The sequence below is a fragment of the Cololabis saira genome, chromosome 6 (assembly GCF_033807715.1).
Source record: "Cololabis saira isolate AMF1-May2022 chromosome 6, fColSai1.1, whole genome shotgun sequence".
NCBI classification, from domain to species: domain Eukaryota; kingdom Metazoa; phylum Chordata; class Actinopteri; order Beloniformes; family Belonidae; genus Cololabis; species Cololabis saira.
Window position 1 is genome coordinate 6,473,595 of NC_084592.1, and position 15,631 is coordinate 6,489,225.

A 15,631-nucleotide genomic window follows, 5' to 3' on the forward strand; every position below is an offset into this window, starting at 1 on the left:
AATTTTGACTTTATACTTGAAATTGTATTTCAACATTAATCTCGACATTTCGACTTTTTTCTCAAAATTTTGACTTTTTTCTCCAAATTTTGACTTTTTTGTTGAAGTGCATAATGAAAAAAAAATTTAATTTTTTTTTTAAATTTTTCTCCTGCCTGGCCCTAATATTCTTCCGTAGTATTTGGAGTTTCAGTATAGCAAATATAGTCAAATAATCAGTATTGATGCTAGTGATAATTTAAAAAAAGTCTGAAATAAATTAGAAAAAATATATTATTAAAAAAGTCTGATAATATATATTATTTTGAGAACTAGGATGAAATGTCAAGTTTAAAGTCAGTTTGCTTTGATTGTGTATGAATGTTATGTGGAAAACCATCCATCTTCTGGATGTACCCTTTGCAGGGTCAGGGGTCTGCTGGAGTCGATCCCAGCTAACATGTTTTTGGACTGATGCAGGAAGCTGGAGGACTCCCGCCGGGCCTGGGACTTGAACCGGGAACCTTCTCGCTGTGCGGTAACAGCGCTAACCACCAAGCCCCCGCGCTGCCCTGTGGAAAACCAGTTTCCTGTAAATGTATAGGTGAAACCCAGCGTGGGTCGCTGGCTTTGGTGACGCGAAAATGATTATTCTTTCACCACATAAGTCCAGCACAGCTCAAAGTGTCAGGTCTGTGAGGGAGATTGCTCGATTCACAAGGAAACACCTTTGGGTCTCTTTCCTCTCCTGAACTGATGGATCGGAGGCGTTGACTTTATTTAACAGTTAAGCTTTTGACCTCTGTAACACGATAAAGCCCACCATCCTCGTTCCTGACTTTACATTCCCTCTCACAAGCAGGCAGACCTTTTCCTTCGGTCTTTGTGTGAAACAGTTTTAACACCAATATGAGCTGATTCTCACGTCCCGCAGGAACAAAGAGGTCTCCATGGTACTGCAGTTTTGTTAACATTTGTGCCTGTTTACTTTTACCCAAACACAATAATTTGGAATTTATGTTCATCTGATGGCAAGTGAAAGCCAACAACAGACCGATTTTGATAGTTTTAGTAGCCACTCACCTTTGTAGCAAGATAGCATTATCAGATGGAGAGACAGTTGCCAAATACACAGTTTATTCAACTATTTGACTATATGACTTTAAGATTAAATGATTACAGGATTACAGTCATGTTGCAGCTGTGGAGTAATCTTGGGGTCTAATATAATATAATATATTCACTCCAGGTAGGCTGCTTTGAGTAATAGTGAAAAAAGAATTTATAATAATAGAAATCTGATGCATCAACGTCAGTGTGGATCAGATTCTCTCCGGAGTCTCTGCCAACATCAGCAATCCACGTAATTAAGTGCTCCGTGTTTTCAGCTATTCATTCTGTAAACATCATTCAGTATTTTAGTATGACATATCCGAGTTTAGGGATTTTCGGTATTTTTTTGTATTGTCCTCCGGAGTTTAGTTTCCCTTCAACCTCCATTTTGAAGGTGCTTTTATTGAAGCTGCGAGGCGGGCGCTTCATCCTCTGAGCCAGCGCTGCGTTTATTTGTTATCTTTCACTGCTCATCTCTGAAGGCTTTGAGGATGTGTTTATTGAACGTGCAAATCATGCAGCAGGTCGGAGTTTTCATTATTGCTGGCAAACAGGCCTGTCAAGATGAACAGCCTCCCCAGTGCCCCCAAAGGCTGCCGAAAAAGATGCCAGGAAAAAATAGATGAGTTGGATGATAGTTTACATTAAAAGGAAAAATAATAATAATGAAATTGCTCTGACTCTGCCTCCATATACGGTACATAAATGACTCAGGCTACTAATCATTTCAGCCACTTCCTAGGCTGTTTTTCGGCCTAATAAACCAGAAAAATCAGATTTAAATCTTATTTTCCAAACAAACAACCTCCAATCTAAATCTCCCTTTGTGCATCTGCAGAGGATTTGTTTGTTACATCAAATGTGAAAAAAAGCAAAAGCTCTTTTGGTGGGGTTAATGATTTTTTATGTTTTATTTGTAATGAGATGTACAATCAAAATACAAAGTACAGATATAAATGAAAAAAATGTGATCTGAAAATGTCATTACAGACTTGATTTTGCATCAGCGGAGCTAAATCTAAATGAGAAGAAAGTCTATGAGATAAGGAAGATGATAAATGCCCAAAATAAAGCACAGGGTTTTTGTTTTATGTTATCATTATATATATATATATATATAAAAATATAAATAAAAAAAAAAAATATATATATATATATATATATAAAAATATAAATAAAAAAATAAATATATATATATATATATATATATATATATATTTTTTTTTTTTAAATTAAGATTGATTGTCTCGTTTATCTCTAAGGGGTCCAGTGATGGAAAAGCGACCTCTTCAGGATGTACCCCACCTCTGTATCTCACTTCATGACATCTAGTATAGCATCCCTTCCCCCCATGACCCCAAACAGGAGGATTTGAGTATTTAGTAAATGTTACTTGGACTAGTAGGTAGATATTGGGTCCTGATTTAATTGTTTAATTGTTTAATAAGATCCCCATTAGCTACAGCATGACTGCAGCTGTTCTGCCTGGGGTCCACCAACATTTTAAAATAATACATTACTTAACACAACATAATAAAAGCAAACCAAATCAATTTCCACTAGATAAAGAGAATATCAAATAAAAAAAAGCAGAGACATTCCACAAAATGAACACAGCGAAATGAGAACAAAACACAAAACAAAAAAAAACAAACACTGCACAGTTAAAAGTTCATCTGAGGTCATCAAAAAGTCTGAAAAGCAGTCCACAATTTCATTTCATTTGTAGTCTAGAACTTCACAACTGATCTAATACAGAAAAAAAGAAAGAAAAAAATGCATTCAACAACAGTCATAACCAACTATGTTTCAGTTTCCAGCTTGTCAGACAATCAGTCTCAGCAAGATTTGATAACTGAAGTAAAAAAAACAAACTGACCAATGTTGTGTTCCTCCCTTTATATTCAGCAACATTATATGAGTGCAGGGGCAATTATCACACACGGAAAACACACCATTTTCTTAGCTTTTTTTGTTCCTTCCACCAGTTTCTGCTCATAACTGTGGTTGGCACTTGCTCTCAGCACCTGTTTGCCAGCGCAGGGTGCTGCTGTCTGGAGACTCATTCTGACCAAACTGCACCACGAGTTAGGAGCCGAGTGGGTGTGGAGAGTGTTGAACTATATCAAACAAGTTGCTCCCCTGTTAAAGTGATAATGATCATGACGGGATAGAATATCATCACTTTATTCTCCCTGCCTACATACAACAAAATTAAGAAGCAACAACATTGAAAACGCCTATAAAAGAAGAAGGAATCTAATAAAAAGTGCTGGGAATGATATAAACAGACTAACTAATTACTGTGAAGGATGTCATTTCTTATGATTGTAAAAACAAAAACATTAGGAGAAAATATGAGTTTTGAATAAATATAAACAGTATATATTTTTGCATTGGAACAATTTTTAATTTTGTCTGTTATGGTGCACATTTTGCTTTGAGAACAATATAAATATATGGTATATTGATTTTGTTAAAGCATTAAAAAGAATATTATTAGCCACTGATATGACAATGTGTATCATATAAGGATGAACGTGTGCTTGCGGTTTTGTAAAGAAAACGTCTGAGGTTAAATTCAACACACTGCACTGTTAATTTGTTAACTTTTTTCCTCTTCTCGGATAGATTTTTCAAATCCATGCTACATTATCTTATTTAAAGGTCAACACCTTCATTTCCAGCACAGTTATGTTGCAAATAATGACAGCAGGTAGTTTTGTGGTTAGCACAGTTAGCAACTCACCGTTTTTATTTGGTTGGAATAAAATCCAGCAGTGATTAAATAACGACTGTCTCCATGACGGACTGATTTCATCCTCTCCTGGAGTTTGCAGCAATCTTTTGCCTCCATTACTCATTTCAATAAAACAATGCAAAAATAATCTAGTTATCCCTGAAGGGAAATTAATTGTTGCAGGAGTCATTTAAGTCTCTTCAAAGACTCATTGAGGATCTCCTGTGGCGGTCTGTGCTGCAGCAGATCTGAAGGAGCTTCTGACTGAAGACTCTGATACTGAATCACGGTGTTGTGAAGACCTTGCTCAGAGTTGTCCATGGTCTTCTTCATCTTATGAAGTGTCCTCCATCCCACAATCAGCTCTTTGTACTCACGGCAACCACAGCAAGAGGTGCTACTCTAGATCACTCTAGTCTAGTTCTTACCTTAGCTTAGATTCATAGCCCTTTGTTTATTCCTCGTTTAAAGAGTGATTTTTTATTTATTTTTTTGTTGTTTGTTAAAGGAGGATGAGGCTCCTTTTAAGAAATGAGACTCTCTAGCGCCACCCTTCACCACGACGGCCGTTGGGGGTACTGCAGCCAACAGTGAAGCCGGCACGGGAGAACGGGGAGAACGCACATGCAGCGTCATGTGACGTCACATCCGCAGGACAGCGCGGGAAATTCCGGGCACAATTGCAGCACATTTTGCAGCACACAGCCTGTTCAAGGCAAAGGAGAGATACACTAGAGGGCTCATTCTTTTGGGTTTGGAACGCTTCATCTGACATTATTACTAGAAAACTTAAAACGTATACAAATTTTTTTCATAAATCCTGCCTCAATCCTGCCTCATGCTCCTTTAATTTATATCCTAGCTTAGATTCATAGATCTTGGTATTTTCCTCTCAGAGTGATTTGTGTTTGTAGCCAAATTATTTTATATAGGCAGGTTTTTCCTCCATACGGAGCGTTTTGTTTATTTATTTCTTTTTATTAGAGTTATTTTTCCCTCCTCTTGGAGTGTTTATTGTTCTCTCTAGTCAAGAGTATAGTGTCTAGTTTTGTTTATAGCCATTTGTTTGTCACTCGGTCCGAGGTCTCCAGTGAATTCAACAAAAGCCTTTTGTTATCTAATATCTCTGCATCTGAGTCCTGCTGAGTCTCAGACAGACAACTGTCCTTGTGCATTTGTTTAGTTTTGCTTCCTCTCTTCGTTTCTCACCTGAGTTTCTTTCCTAATGGCAACATTACATATTACTTGGATCACATTACACATACATCTTACACCTATATTTATACGCCTTAATTTCCTTTGCTCAGTGCCAGAACATAGTCTTTGTTACCACTGCGTCTGTCTCCAGCCTCAAGTTGTTTTTGTTAAGCGTTATTCTTATTTGGATTCAGCTTGCCTCTGGCTGCCTCTGAGTCTCCTCCGGTTCACACGCCCCGTGACAAGCAGCCGCATCTGCAATAAATCAGTCTGTTGAGTTTCAATAAAATAAACCCCCTGAAATTTGCATCCTGAAGGACGATGGATCAGTCCACTCCTATAAATACATATGCAACAGGGCAGAACCAAGAATCACCGCATCCATGCCTTCCAGGCAATAGCTTAGCACCGTGCCTTGTTAGGAAATGCAAACAATCAGTCTTTAATGTCAAAACAGGTTTCATACCAGGCCCAACGTGGCAGTAGATCTGGCTCCTACGGGAGTAATAAATGGTGTAAAAGTGAGGAATAAGTGAGTAACTTTATAATTCCTCCAAATTCAAAGTCACTCTAAAAGGAAATGACACTTGGTTTATGATTCGATTTCTCTTGAGCTGGAATTAGCAGCATTTCTGTTTTCACTTTGATATTTTAGACATTGCAGCCTTCAACAACAAACCAGAGCGCCGCCTTGTGCCTCCGAACATTACCTGTCATTTCTTATACCTACTGCTTTATCATAATTACCTTTCCTGACCTTTTAATGAAAGGAATTACAAGCAAGATGTACCAATATCTATCTCTTTCTCAATCAATCATAATAGAAGAAATCAGATGAAAAGTTAAATTATTGAATTGAAAATAATAATTGAAATCCCCAGCAGAGACCCTCATCGAACAAAAAAAATGTAATTTGATCATAAATCATGGTTGTTGAAACATGTGAGTGATGCCCTTTGAGCCGAATGTGTTTTTGTGTTCCCTGAGCAGCACTTGAGCGGCATCGACCGTGAGAGATGTTCCACGGTGGGTCATTTGAGATGGTGAGGTCAGCTGCAGGAAGCTGAGTTATGGGGTTAATAAGGGGGGGAACATTGATGTGCCTCGCTGACGAAGTGATTGCAGACCTGCTCATTAACGCCGGGGCTTGATAAACGCCCCCAACTAAAAACGAATGAAGCATCAGTAACTGTTTTTTCCAGCTAAAGTTTACCTCTAAAGAAGATCTGCCCGCTTTTCCTGTTCTTTCAGATGAACAGTGTTGTAGGAAGGTGTCAAGAGACATTACAGGACTGTCTCAGAAAATTTGAATATTGTGATGAAGTTCTTTATTTTCTGTAATGCAATTTAAAAAACAAAAATGTCATACATTCTGGATTCATTGCAAACCTTTTATTATTTTAATATTGCTGATTATGGTTTACAGTTTAAGATTAAGATTCCCAGAATATTCTAATTTTTTGAGATAGGATATTTGAGTTTTCTTAATCTGTAAGCCATGATCAGCAATATTAAAATAATAAAAGGCTTGCAATATTTCAGTTGATTTGTAATGAATCCAGAATGTATGACATTTTTGTTTTTTTAATTGCATTACAGAAAATCACAATATTAAAATTTTCTGAGACAGTCCTGTAAATGTAGAACAAGAAAGCATCAACTGAACAAAAAGATTCATGGATGGATGTATACATATCACCTCCTTCCTTACAAACATTTAGCATTATTATCAATAAGTCTCTCTAAAGTGCCATGAAACTTTTAATTTGCAAGATGTTGTACACGCTCACATCACATGGGCCAGGGTGCATAAGGTCAGCAACATGTCGACGAACTCACTTTTAGTTCAGTAACTTTTCAAACACGTTCTAGTCTTTGATAAAATGCAGAAATCCTTTTTCAATCAACTACCACAAGCTGCATGATTATTGAGGGGAAAAAAGAAAAGGGAAAAAAACCCATCCCTTACCGGGTCGCGGGGGCAGCAGTCTCAGCAGAGATGCCCAAACTTCCCTCACCCCAGACTCTTCCTTCAGCTCTTCCTCCATCTGTCTGAGGGGAGGCCGAGACGTTCCCAGGCCAGCCCAGAGTAGGGTGCTTTCACAGATGTCCCGTTTGGAGCAGTTGTTCCGGAACAGGGAATATTTTACCCTAAAGATCGGTTCGTTTGGTTTATGTGAACACAGCAATCGCGCTCAGATGCGGGACAAAACAAGCGAGCTGAGATCCTAGGAGAGGTGGTTTGGAGACCTGGAGCGGGTCGTTTGCAGTGAGAACAGAATCCACACAGCAACCGATTAACCACAGAAACAAACTAGCCACACTCGCTTACGATGCTCCATAGTTGTTTTTCCCGGGGTACGGAAGAGGAAACTCCTTCCGTGTTAATTTAACAGCTGGTTCGCGCATGGCATTTGTTAACAGCTTTGAACTGCTACAGACGGTTGCCTTGTGAACACAAACGCCACAAACGAAAAACGAAACAACTGTATCGATTTAGCCCCTGAATCGCAACAAAACAAACGGGCCCCAGGTCTGAAAGCAAGGGAGCGTCCAGCCACCCTGCGGAGGAAACTCATCTCGGCCGCTTGGATCCGCAATGTCACGTCTGGGGTAAAGTGTGGACCCAAACGCAGGAGAGCAGGAAGCAGGAGGCAGGAGTTCAACGAAAAAAGGGTTTATTTAACAAAAAAACAAACTAAAAGCGCTGCAGGGCAGGATGCAAAACAAGAACATGAACGTGGCTACAAAAACCTGACGAGGAAAACATGGAGGTAGAAACAGTACGGTCCGACAGGGAACAAGGGATTGACAAAACCAGATATACCCAGGGGATAACGAGACACGACGAGACACAGGTGCAGACAATCAGGGCAGATGGGACACAGGCGGGGCAAAACAGAAACTCAAAGACTGGGGGAGGGAAGTGTCAAACCCTGACACGCAATCTTGTCCTTTCGATCATTACCCAAAGTTCATGACCATAGGTGAGGGTTGGGAAAAAAATGATAAACCCAAACCATAACATTTCTGTGTTTCAGAGTTGGAATGTGAGTCTTCTCCTGAAAACATGTTATTCCGGCTAGACAAAGTTATCTTTATCTTTAACTCATCTGATCTTGATTTATCTGAACATATTCCAGAAAGCCTTTTAAACGCATGAGAAAAACAACAAAGGCTTACCTATTTCATTACTGGCACTCAACTTGAATTGCTCGCATTATCACATACTTTCAATGTTACAAACATATCAAACAAAAGAAAAAAAGGAAAAATCTTCTGTCTGAATAGTTCCCCTTTTTCTCCACGTTTACTTCCAACCAGAGACAAAAATCTTTATGAATTTTTAAAATGAATTCATTTGGGGTTGAAATAAACAATCTGTTTATACAGTGTTGGGCTTTTCTGCACCCAAAAGAGTAACACATTCGTACTTATAGCAATGTGTTACACTTTACAGAAGTAATAATGAATCGACTTATTTCCATATGTCAAAAATATATTTTTATATAACTCTTATTTATATATTATTTTCTATTGCGTCCTATAAAATTGCTTACACTGGTCCCTGGCGAGAGGAGCTTTAGGCTTATGTTAAAGTTGCCAGCAGCATGCACATCTGTGGTTAGAGGGCAGAAGAAGATTCATCTTCATTATGTTCATTTTAGAGGACGTCTGTAATGTCCATAAATGCTGCTTCAATGTGTGATCGTCCTTCTCATGGTTGGAATCAACTGCTCGCTCCTTTTTAAACTTCTTTGCAAAGTTGGATTCACTGGATCCTAAGCCCATAAGATTAATGAATCTGTTTAATATTTGCAAAGTGCATTTGCATGTGACGTATTTGCACAGCAGCTATTCTGCAGCAAACACTTTGTTGACTGAGGGAACTGTCATCCTGTGAAGACCTTTCTGGTTAGCAGGACAGATATTGGCAGTTGTGGAGGTGTAAATTGTGTCTAAAAATCACCTCCTTCTTATTAAATAGTGCATCACTCCGTGGTCACTTTGCAGGTGAGCTCTGTGCGGGGAATGATTAAGTGAACTCATTAGAAGGGTGAACTTTTGGACCCTACTAATATTGGGCCTAATTAATGAAGTGTGAGCAGAACCAATGTGTTTGTTAACTGTTTGCAGGACAAAATGTATCTATGTTTTGGCATTCATGGAAATGTTAGTAGTGCAGACATTTTCATGGATCTGAACATCTACTCCTGCTCTGACCGGAGTAGAGCTTGTTTAGATGACATGTGAACATGTATAGAACTTATCAATATTTACAACATCAGTGTGTTATGCAGTTTTTTTATCTTTACATTATAAAAATACTTTTAAAACAAGCAATGAAATCAAATTTAATATATAGCATTAGTATAGTAGCCCATTAGTATAGTATAGTAGTGTGCAAAAATATTTTTGTTTTGAACAAGGCTAAATTTGTGTTAAATTATACAGTAATGAGAATTTTATATTGTTCATTAATTTTGCCTTATTTAACTTATTGTGTTGCAATCTGGGGCAACACATATCCAACTAATATGAATCCTTTATTACAGAGAAGAGCACTTCGAGTTATTTACAATACGCATTACAGAGAAAACACCAACAGATTATTTATTGAATCAAGATTACTGAAAGTCCATGATTTGGTTAAGTTACAGACACTCACAATCATGTACAGCTAAATGTAAAGCATTACCAGAAAACTTACAGTTCAAACAATGAAGATAGTTTATTTGCCCGAACAACTTTAAAGCAGATGACTGAGCATTTCAATTGTTGGAATTAAGTTATGGAATTCACTAAATTATGATTTAAAGGGCTGTATAAACATATTTCAGTTTAAAAATAAATTTAAAGAGAAAAAAATAGCAATGTATGGATGAAATAGTCAAAATTGATAATATATGCGTATGGAGAAAGACAATCTATCTTTTATTTTCTTATTTTTCTTTTCTTGTGATGTTAACTGAGTAATTGTGCAGACCATCTGTTATTATTGTTCAATTTTGTTTTGAGGGAGGGGCAGGTATAATAAGATTTTCTTCTTCCTGCTCCTTTCTGGTTATGGAATATGCTTTTGATTGTGTTGTTATTTTACTTGTTTGTTTCTTTTGTTTGCATATTTCCATGATCGGAATCAATAAAAATGAAATGAAATGAAATGAAGTATCTTAATTGATGAGCATTTTAACAGTTGAAATGACACTTTTAAGAAAACAGCAGGGAAAAGACAAACGTATTGACATGATCTGAGATCACACAAGCCTCCAGTTGCTAACGACGAAGCTATGTGGTTTATTAAGCAGGCACGTGACTCTTAATGTCACAAAGGCATTTATCCATCCATTAACTTCCACTTATCCAAATCCAGGTCGGGGGGGGGCAGCAGCCGAGGCAAAGAGGCTCAGACCTCGAGATACTGAAACTCCTCCGCTTGAGGCGGCGCTCTACGCTCAACCTGGAGTGGGCTTTTCCCTCGTTTCTAAGAACCATGGTCTCAGATTTCTGGGTATTCTGCAAAAAGTACCTCCTCTGTGCCTTGGCGGAGCCAAGGATTTCAGTCCATAAATGTAATGAACATAATCTATGATGGAGTTCATGTCCAACATGGAACAAATTGGACCTACCACTGGCAATGTGGACCAAACTCTGCTCTGTTCGTACAGCCTCCTGAGACCCGGTGCAACTTCTTTTTCTTGTGGCTTTGGGCCCCGTTAATAAATTAAATGTGATCAGACAACATAATGTGTGATGTTCACACACATGTGTACGCCAGGTCGCAGGAGTATAGAGACTAAATAGCCTGGGGCAACAGATCCAACACCTCCTACTCTCGGAGTACCTCAACAACGTACCCTGAGGGGCACCACTGAATGTCTTCTCCAATAAAATTCATATGAACTGGTTGGGTAAACTCCAGAGGTAGAGTAGCCAAAAATTGTACTCAAGTAAAAGTACTGTTACTTCAGAATAATATGACTCAAGTAGAAGTAAAAACTAGTCATCCAAATAATTACTTGAGTAAAAGTAAAAAAGTACTTGGTGAAAAAACTACTCAAGTACTGAGTAACTGTTGAGTAACGTCTGATTTATTTTTTTAACACAACCATTCAAACAGACAAAAGTACAAAATAATCATCTTCAGGCAAATTCAATCAATAAAATAATAAAATACATTAAAATTGATAAAAAATGGCTTGAATTAAAATAATCTTAAAGTAAATTCAAGTACTTTAATAAATAAAATAGATAAAATAATAACAGAATAAAAAGATAAATTAAGCCCAAGTAGCACAAAATTTCAAGCCTTTGTACTTTTCTTTTTTAACCAGGCAGAACTAGAACAAACATGAACTCATAGAAACTCTGTGTGTGTTTGAGTCTGTGTAAATGTGACAAAACATGCAAAAACAAACATTTTTCCCAAAGAATCACTCAGTGATGTCATGAGATTGACGCGTACGTGGATAAAAGGGATAAAAGAAAAGTAACAGCTCAACGTAGCCTAATGTAGCGGAGTAAGAGAAACAGTTTCTTCTTCACAAATCTACTCAAGTAAAAGTAAAAAGTATAGTGATCCAAAACTACTCCTAAAAGTACAAAATTTCCCAAAACTTACTCAAGTAAATGTAACGGAGTAAATGTAACTCGTTACTACCACCTCTGGTAAACTCCCACGCCTACGCCTTCCTATAGAGGGTAAATAGGCATTTAAAGCTGGGTTGAACGCTCATCTAAGCTAATTCCAGGGCAAGGGCCCCTGCAAATAATTGCCAGGATAAATAAATAACATTATTTTACATTAAATAAACAAGGAAATTACAAAATGTAGCATCCACGAATTGATAAAATCAAATAAAAATAAGTTTGTCACAAACTTACTGAATTCTGTTTTGTTCTTTCAAATGTGTCCGTGACGAGGAGGAGAAGGAGGAGGAGGAGGAGATAACTGTTCCTTTGCCTGTTACCGGTACATACAATGAATCAGCAACTATCCACGCTCAGGGAGAATGTGGGCCCAAATCAAATATATACACAACCAAATGGAGGCAGCAATCAAGAACTATCCAATCCAGATCATCACCACGATGAGGCAGCTGCTGCAGTGAAACAGTCAGTTTAAAAGGCTGTACTGGAGAGCACCAAGCCGCACGACACTTTCCTATCATGCCACATTGCTGATGAGAGTACGCTGAAGCACGCGTGTCTCTAGCTATGTGACCACAGGGAACTGCACGAGTGCCTGGGAATGTAATGGGCCATTTTTCTAGAGGAATCTTTCAGGGCCCAGAATACCCCGAGACACTGACTTCATGATTGCTGTAACACATGTTACCAGAATCCATCAGATGAGGGGGTTGGACCGGGATAGGGGGGGGGTATTAAAGCATCAAGGCGTTAGAGTCGTACACAAATAACATCAGCAAGCACAGCTGAGTTTGGGTGGCAGACGCTAAGTAAATGGTCTCGATGTGCAGAGCGTATGTAACTACAGAAGAGTATTAGTCATTATTATTATTATTATTAGGGCCATGCAGGAGAAAACATATTTGAGAGGGGAAGATTTTTTTTTATTGTGCACTTCGAGAAAAAAGTTGAAATGTCAAGATTAAAGCAGCACAATGTAACTTTCAGCTTTTGTTGAGTTTGGCGGCTCCTTTGGACAAAAGCGGTAGTGCTTTACCAGTAGTGTGGCAGGGTTCCTACCATCCACCTCAAAGTTACATAGTGCCAGAGAAGGCGATACAGACCCCTCAGACCATGACAGAGGTTCATTAAACCTGTTGGAAGTTGATGTACCATCACAATGACTTTGGAAATATGATATTAAGGTGGAAAAGTTACATAGTGCTGCTTTAATGTTAAAATACAATTTCGAGAAAAAAGTTGAAATGTCGAGATTAATGTTGAAATACAATTTCAAGAATAAAGTCGAAATTTCGTGAATAAAGTCAAAATTTAGAGAATAAAGTTGAGATACAATTTGGTGAATAAAGTGGAAATGTCTCCTCTTCCATCAAATCCAGTTAGCAGAGCGACTGACAGCTATGCAGCAGCAGCCGTAACTAACTAACTAACTTACTTCCTTGGAGTGTCTATAGGCCTAAGATTTTATGAAGACAGTCACATGCGCTGTTTGTTACAGTCTCAGAAGGTTGACTTTATTCGCGACATTTCGACTCGAAGTGCATAATGAAATAAAAATATTCCCCCTCTGGCCCTAATACTCTTCCGTATGCAACAGCATCCCTCCAGACTTAAAGTTTTTTTCAATCATGTAAAATGTTCCATTTATCTGAACTGGAAATAATCACTATCATGCATTTATGAGTGAGGGGAGTAGTGAAGCGTTGCTTTCTAACAGTGACTTGGACTAACTGGAACAACAAAGGCTTAAGTACACTGTTGCTTTAATCGATCCCGCCATTCAGAAGAGTTCAACTCTGAAACATTTCGGTTGGATCAAAGTCAGAACGTAGACTTGGCTATTTTTAGACCCCGTCCACACGTAGCCGGGTATTTTTAAAAACGAATATTTCCCCCCTCCGTTTATACAAAAATGTGCATCCACACATAACCGAAGATCTGCGTTTTCGACCACATTCATGCATTCTAACCTGTAGATCATCTGCGGCTCCCGTGGAAGCTGCACCTCTGCGGGCTCCGCGGCGGCTCTGCGGGCTCCGCGGCGGCTCTGCGGGCTCCGCGGCGGCTCTGCGGGCTCCGCGGCGGCTCTGCAGGCTCTGCGTCGGTGTAACGCAGTAAGTGGTGGTCAAGAGCAGAGACCATTTATTTAATAAATAGCTTGGAGAACAGATGCTGGATCATCTGTAGTTCTGTAGTAAACAAAAGTCGCACGTCAGAGCAGATTTGTTGTTGTTTTGGCGCATAATGTGACGTTCGAAAACGCAAAACTCCGGTTGTGTGTGTCTACACGCATCTACATAAACAGAGTTTTCAAAAATCTTCACTTTGCCCGGAGTTTTTTTAAACCTTCGTTTATTTGCGTTTTCGTGTGGATGACAGGTCAAAACGTAGGAAAATATCTCCGGTTTAGCAGATATCCGCAGATATCCGGCTACGTGTGGACGGGGTCTAAAACATTTAGGACTTGTGCCTGAGATTCAGTTCACACATATACAGGATTAAAACCACTCCTGGAGCAAGCCCAAACTATGTATTATACTCCCATTACCATGTGCGACAGATAGAATAAGGCAGTGTTGTTCGGATCAACATCAACTTGTCATGAAGGCCTGAACGTCTCCTGATGATCCATTTATCTGAGCCAGGTGTAATGGAGCAGGGAAACCTCTGAAACATGCAAAGTAGTGTGTCCTGAGGACCTGGGGTCCGTTTCACAAAGCAGGTTTAGTGAAAACTCTGAGTCTGTTAACCCTGAAATGAGGGAAACTCTGAGTTTTCCGTTTCACAAAGGGAGGTAACTCAAACCAGAGAGAGAGAGGTAACTCTAGCCTGTTTCACAAAGAGAGGTAACTTAAGCTCTGGGTCAGTTACCGTAGTAACAGACTCTGAAACTAACCTGGTCAGTTACCGTAGTAACAGACTCTGAAACTAACCTGGTCAGTTACCGTAGTAACAGACTCTCTGAACCTAACCTGGTCGGGACCAGGTTTATCACAATGAACCTGGAGTTTTTCTGCGTCTCCGCCTCTTTCAGAGCCACACGCACATTTGATTTCCTCATTCATTCAGTCAGCAGGCGAGTTTTGGTGAAGTTCTGCCGTCTGTCATTAAAAAGTCCATTGTCACGAACATGGCATGTCCTTTTGATGAAGACACAATTGATGAAGGTGCAGAATTAATGCACAGAGAATTAAATATTCGTCGGGAGATGGTTATCAGACCACGTAATACTTACATAGTCTCATTACAGGCAAAGCAATATATTTTAATCCTTTATTTGTTATAAATTTGATGATTGAATTGTTTATTGATTTCATAATATATTCTATTTTTTATTTGGGGTTTGCATAAACTGTGAGCCATAATCACCAAAATTTTAACAAATAAAGGCTTGAAATATCTCACTTTGCATGTAGTGGGAAATAATATTTGTTTCACCTTAAGTTGAATTTACTACGAATGAAGTTTTGCAATATATTCAAATTTTCCGACCTCCACCTGTATATTATTACATAAATAAATAAGAGCATAATATGTGTCTGTATTGGTTCAATACGGAACGCAACTTTTAATTCCCAATTACGGAACAATTCCGTATTTCAAGGGACGGGTGGCAAGCCTACATAAACCTGTCCAAGTCATCAAGGGGTTCCACAGGATTGCAGTTGAATGAGGTAGAGATCTGTTCAATTAATTTTATATTATATTCTGTGCTGCGGTGTTACTTTTTTTTCGGAAAAACATGTTCAAATTTGCCGTATGCGCGCATTAAAATCTCTAATTCCATTCGTGTGAAAAAAGCAGACCTACTCTTTCCCGTTGCCATGGTGACTCGTCGAATTGGGGCTCCATTGATGCTGGCTTTTTATAGTTGTGGTGCACGCACTTAACTCCAGGTGAAACTACTTAAAGTGAGTAAATTAAGTCTAAACCGCTGTTCTGGAACCGAAA